The sequence below is a fragment of the Mastomys coucha genome, unplaced genomic scaffold (assembly GCF_008632895.1).
Source record: "Mastomys coucha isolate ucsf_1 unplaced genomic scaffold, UCSF_Mcou_1 pScaffold3, whole genome shotgun sequence".
NCBI lineage: Eukaryota > Metazoa > Chordata > Mammalia > Rodentia > Muridae > Mastomys > Mastomys coucha.
The window spans coordinates 65,041,937-65,048,629 of NW_022196909.1; positions in this window are offsets into that span (position 1 = coordinate 65,041,937).

The following is a 6,693-nucleotide window of genomic DNA, read 5'->3' on the forward strand; positions in this document are numbered from 1 at the left end:
TAAAGCAAAGATCATTGAAGATGCGAGACCAACAAAGGTTGCACAGCTAGTTCTATAAGCAAGCCAAGTTCACTCTCCTTTGAGTCCTTTTTATACTCTCTCCACGAGTCTTGCCTCAGCATGTGCCTCGCCTCAGCACGTGTGGCTCTCTCAGCTGACATCACTCTGCCAGTCAGTCCGAGACCAAGAAAGCAGCAAGAAATTTACAGTGCACCACTAGAAGTTTTTTTGGCACATTTCTCAATATGGAGTCCCAACAAATGGAGCTCAACAATGCATGTAAGGCAGACCGAGACATGTATGTTGTTAGTGAAGAATCCTTCCTCACATGTCCTTTCATATCCTTTCTCCTTTGTCTGCTTCAGTGGAACGTTCCTTCACAAATCTGCCTTAGTCTTTCACCTGTGTTCATTTCAATGAAACATTCCTTCACGTGTTTGCCCCAGCAAAACACCATCCAACACAACTGACTTTCCCAAGGGACCCTTAAGTTTCATCATCAATATCACCCAGCTATAAACCCTGGACCTACAATAGTGACCTGTCTGCAGGGCATCCTGGCACAGTCAGGGTACAAATGCTACTGGAGCAACCAACCACTTTTAAAACTGAACGCAAGGTCCACTCCATGAAATGGAACTTGTATCTAATATTGCTAAAGTGGCTAAGAGCCTGAGACTAGATAGGTTAGCAGTAATGACATATTATTATCCTGCTAACAAAATAGCAATAAAATGACTCCTAATGACATAATGCCATAGATCGGGGCCCCACTCAACCCTCATTAGAGAGGCTTCTCTGGGCTGTAGATGGAATTAACACAGAGACTCACAACTAGACAATGTGCTGAAAGTGAGAGACTTTGGAACACTCGGTCCTAAATGGGATGTCTTTATAAAACCTCGCCACTCAAAGCTCAAAGATCTATGAGGAAGAGGAGGCAGAAAGACTGTACAAGCCAAAGGTGGAAGATGACCTCAAGAAAACAGCATCTTCCAGACACAACAGGACTGATACACTCATGAACTCACAGAGACTGTAGCAGCACACCCAAGAACTACACAGATTCGAACCAGACAACATTCCAGCATTGAGAAAGGGATGTGAACACAAAGTCCTGCTCCTAACCAAGATGCTAACAATTGATACCTGCCAGCAAAGGAAAAATCAGTGTCTCTAATAGAGTGTCTCTGGATACACACCAGGCTCTAGGACAGGCCCATGCCAGGAGTGGTTGGCCAACACAAAACAGACTGCACAGGTTTATTTTGTGGGCTGTTTGTTTTGTTTTGGTATCTTATGTCTTACTGGGGTTTTGTTTGTTTGATTTTGTTGTTTTCCGTTTGGAAAAAGAATATGAAGTTGGGTGTATAGGGAAGTAGGGAGAATCTGGGGGGACTTGGGGAGGGGGAAACGGGAACAAATTTTATTATATAAAAAAATTAATAAAAATTATTTATCATAAATGAAAGAAGTTAATTTTAAAAATACAAAATAGTCACAGGTAAGTAGACAATGTGAAACAATAAAGGCCAGATTGAAAGTTGAAAAGAGAAAACAGAATACAATAGAAAATCAAGCAAGACAAAGCTGTTCATTGAGAAGAAAAATAATATTAAAATCTCTAGCTAAAGTGATTATGAAAGAGAAATGACCCAAATTAACCATTATTTGGAATAGAAAAGATGTTTCTAGTTTTCACCTACATTAAAATAAGAGAAAATTTTAATCTTCAAAAAACTTCATGCATACACATTTCATGACTGAGGAAAAATTTACAATTTTCTTTAAATAAACAAAATACTAAAGCCTAGTCAGGAAGAAAAATGGTAAGAATAGTCCTATGTAAGCCTGGATTTAAAATGTATTTTCAAAGATTAACCTTATGCATATGGGTGTTTTGCCTGTGTGTAAGTCTGTAGCATGTGAGTGGCTGTTGATCTTAGATATCAAAGCAGGGGTCAGATCCCCTGGAATGGGAGTTACAGACCATTGTGAGCAGCCATGTATGTGCCAGGACAGACCATGAGTCCTTTGGAAAAGCAGCCAGTGCTATTAATCACTGAACATTCCTCCAGCCCTAGGCTTGTATTTTTTAAAGAAATTCAATTTGTAGTAAAATTTCCTTCCTAAAAGGAAACTTATAAACCTGTATGGCTTCACTGTTGAGTGCTATTAAATATTTGAGCAAGAAACAATCAATTATTCTCCAAAATTGAAGAAGTGAGAATAGTTCTATGAGTCCAGAATTACCCAGAGACCAAATCCAAACAAATGTATTATAAGAAAAGGCATCTATAGTTACAATATCCTTCAAAAACATCCAAGAAACACATGAAAGTTTTAGCAAGTTCACCCAAAAATAAGTCTTAGAGCACGACCACCTGGAGCTTCCTGGAACCTGGAGCTTCCTGCAGGAATGGGGAGATCTGACCCTGGAAACAAATCAGTCTGACCTCCATCTTAACAAGAGGGAAAGGCACGAGTTCCTCTCAACAGATGGGAGAATCATTCAGCAACAAAGTGACATGTATCATTAATACAAACTGTCAGCAAATTAAGCCCAGGAGGGAATTTCCTGCAACCAGTGTGAGGCACTTGTAGATGCTATTATTAACCTAGACTCTGCGATCAGGAGCAAGGCATGGAAGATGCTTCAATCGCTGGTACTTACCCTTTTCCTGAAGGTTTGGCACATATCGTCAAACTGGAAAGGAAAGCATCCATAGTGGGTAAGAAGTAATACTATTACACATAGGCTTTAAGGTTGTATAATAGAATACATGAAAAGCCAATAAGAATGATAACTAATTTTAACTAAGATTCCAGGATGAAGTGTTAACATAAAACTCAGTTTATGAGGCCGGGGAGGCAGCTTGGGGGTCAGTGCTTGTTGTCAGTGCTGACTTTAAATGCCTGTGCAAAGCTAGGTATGGCAGTGTGTGCATTAGTAGTCCCAGGACTGATGGGCAGGGTGCAGGTGAGGTAGAGACAGGAGAAGGCCCAGAGTTCAACACTCACCGTCTAACAGAAAGGGTGAGCTCTAGGTTAAGCAAGACACCCAGCCTCAAAAGCAGAGAGAAATATGGCTTCTCCATAGACAGAGTCCCCTTATACTAGCCTTCCCTATTGTGTATACCCTAGCACCTCCAAGGCCAAGGCTGCATGAGATCAGGACAGCATTGCACACAGATGGCTGAAAGGAGTGCCTCGGGTGAGGGCTCAAGGTCCTCACTACCCACTCTGTCTGTGAGGGACTGTCAGCCGTAGACCACATGGTGAGTGCTATGTGCGAGTAGGCACAGCTGATCAGATGAAGCTGGGGGCTATAATGCATGGAAGACTGCATTCTATAACAGAGGGAAATCACTGAGGGAATAAAAGTCAAACATCAGGATAGGTTCTCACCTGTACTGGGATGGCTACTCTAAAGAAAATGGCAGATGTTGGTGAGGATGTAGATAAAATAATGTCTATACCCTGACACTAAAAATAGAGGATCCAGAGAGATGGCTCAGTGGATAAGAACACTTGCTTGCTTGCAGAGACCCAGCTTAGTTCCCACTACCTACATGGTAGTTCATAATCATCCATCACTCCAGTTCCAGAGACCTGATGCTGTCTTTTGACCTCCCTGGGCACCAGACAAACAGGTGAGACACATACATACCTGCATTCTTACATTCACTGAAATACAGTGTTACTGGCAGGAGCCAGGAGATGGAAGGCACTTGTGTCCAACCATGGATGAATAGTCACAACTTCTTTTCCCACAAATAACACTATTTCCTATTTATCCATTACAAAAAAGAGGAGCTCTTACCTTTTAGAGATGAATGGCACTATGCCAGATGAAATAAGCCAGGCACAGAGAAAAATGCTAACTCTGTCTCTTACACTAAGCGTCCGAAGGTCAGACAAGTTGAATCAGTGTGGTGTTCTTGGGGCCCAAGGAAGGCTGAAGGAAAGCGTTGACTGAAGGGTGAAGAGTTTCCTCTCCACAAGTTCTGAGCACCCCATGCCCAGCCAGGGTGGCAGCAGATACAGCACTGATTTGATGTTGGTAATCACGACTTAATGCATCTGATTACTATGCTATTCACGTAAAGTATATAAATTCTTTAAGACTTAGATATTGCTGCACAGTAGTGGTGCGTAGTGGTACATGCCTTCAGTCTCAGCACTTGGGAGGCAGAGGCAGGCAGCTCTCTGAGTTCAAAGCCAGCCTGGTGTACAGAATGAGTTCCAGAACAGCCAGAGTTACAACAGAGAAACCCTGTCTCAAGACACACACAAGCAAGCAAAAATAAAATAAAGCAAGAAAAAAAATTAGGTAAGTGAGTCTGAGAGAAGCAGCAAATTTTCTTGTAGTGCGAGAATGGAGTCCAAGAGGCAAAAATGTTCTTGTTTAATTAAATTAATTAAATGCCTTGGAAAACTGGAATCAACTCAAAGGTCTGGCAGTTGGGCAAAGGTTGTCAGTATGGTAACCTGCAAATTCAAACGCTGTCCAAGTCTGTAAAAACACATTGCATAAAGTTGTGGTCTGATGTTAATTAAATAAAGATGGAAACATTATCCCTAAAACTAAAGGTGATAAATTTTCTTCTCTTGGACAGAACTTGATTTAAGCAGTCATTAGTAAAAATTACAAATGTAAATGTTTTTAAAGTCATTATTTTTATATTGATGGCTTAAGGACAGCTTTTGTTAACTATTTTTATACAATGATTAAGGAGCTAAGAAGATGATGGAGGGAAGAAAGTGGGTGCTTTCCCAGGAGTTTGAACCACTGGGCTAGTGAATGCATTGGGCAAATGCACATCTGCATATTGACTGAAAGGCTGTGGTGGCACAGGCTAGAATCCAGGACACCTGCAGTCTGAGACAGGGGAATGCTAAATTGAAGGCCTGGTGTACAGAGTGAGTCCAAGGTTCATCTGGGCAAGTAAAAAGCAAGGGCTGGGGACAGAGCTCAGTGGTGGAGTGCAGCTCTGGGGGCCAGAGGAAAAGAGAAGAGAAGGATAAATTATACAACTTTCCCACTGGTCCTAACTGTTATCATTAAAGCCCAAAGCTAGGGGCTGGAGGGTGGCGTCATCAGTTAAGAGCACTTACTTACTGCTCTTGCCGGGGACCTGAGTTGAATTCCCAGCACCTACACTGAGCAGTTCATGACCACGAGTAACTCCAGTTCTAGGAGATCCAGCACCCTCCTCTACCTTCTGCAGGTACATGACGGTATATACTCCTACACATTAAATAGAAATAAAAGCCTTAAAAGCCCCTCAAACCTAGATTATAGTACTATCAAAGTTGGTGTTTCAGTGACCTTTCTCTGAAATTCTTCTTTGAGTTCCCCCTCTCCCCGTTGTGGAGTGCAGAACTATGATCCAAGACCAGGCACCAGCCATCTGGTGGACCATTCAGGCTGTACTGAACTTTACTTACCAGGAACCCTGTGCTTGCGAGCCACAGTGAGCCCAGCCAGGCAAGAGCTGAAAGTCCTTCAATGGAACCCATGCTCAGGTCCATTCTAAAGCCTCTGGTGTCTGCTGAAGAGACGGCAGGAAGCTGGGATTCAGTTCACAAAGCCTGTTCAACACTTTCTTTGTGGCAGATTCCACATGCTGGGCAGACACTGATGAATGAAATGAGTCCCTATCCTGGAAGCATTTACAAAGAGCCAGCAGAGGTGCTGTGGAACTGTAGAGTGTGCACATCGCCGTGGGCATCCTTTTAACAGCAAGCATTAAGAATTTTTTTTCCATTTTTCCTATTTTCATTGTAGAAAAATTCAAAAAATTCAGAAAAGAAGGAGAAAAAAACCTTGAAGTACTGAGAGAGAGAGAAAGAGAGAGAGAGAGAGAGAGAGAGAGAGAACAGTTACAGTAGTTACAACTGGAGGATAACCACACACACGGGAGGGAGTTGTGCTCTAAAGGATAAGTTTCAGTTTCTTTCCCAAGCAGCAGACCTAATGGATCTCTTGAGATGCTCGTGTACAGCTTTAGCACAGTGTTAGCTATTGTTACCATTATATGCCTCTGTGTTGTTTTGAAGGATGCTCACTAAGAAGCAGGATGTTAAATGTGTGTGTGTGTGTGTGTGTGTGTGAATTTATATATGTGCGAAACAACAAAGTCCAAGGAGAGGTGACACATTCCATTCTACAGGAAGAAAGGAAAGGAGCTTCAGGAAGTCCCTGAAACTGACCATTCACTTGCTCCATCCCTGAAACTGACCATTCACTTGCTCCGTCCCTGAAACTGACCATTCACTCGCTCCGTCCCTGAAACTGACCATTCACTTGCTCCCTACACATCTATAAACAGTTAAGACTGTTGTAAGGTATTCTCAGACAAGTGGAGCTGCTGTAAGAGAGTCAGACTAGCCAAGTTACCTTGAAAGGACACTTTCCGACCTGGTGCGCTACCCACAGGCTGTGCAGTACCTCTCCAGGTTCCCAGCTTTCCTGAGGTGTCAGCCATGCTAGAGTGATACCGCTTTAGTGATACAGCTGTCTTCGAGTCACTGCTGTTCCTCAAATAATTCAGTTCACCAAGGTGGACTTCGGTGAGGTGAGTAGAAATTTGTTCACAACTCATCAGAAATAGTGTCATATAACATCCTGTCATAGAAGTCTGAAGAATGTAACCCAAGACAGTTTTCATTCTATACACACACACACAC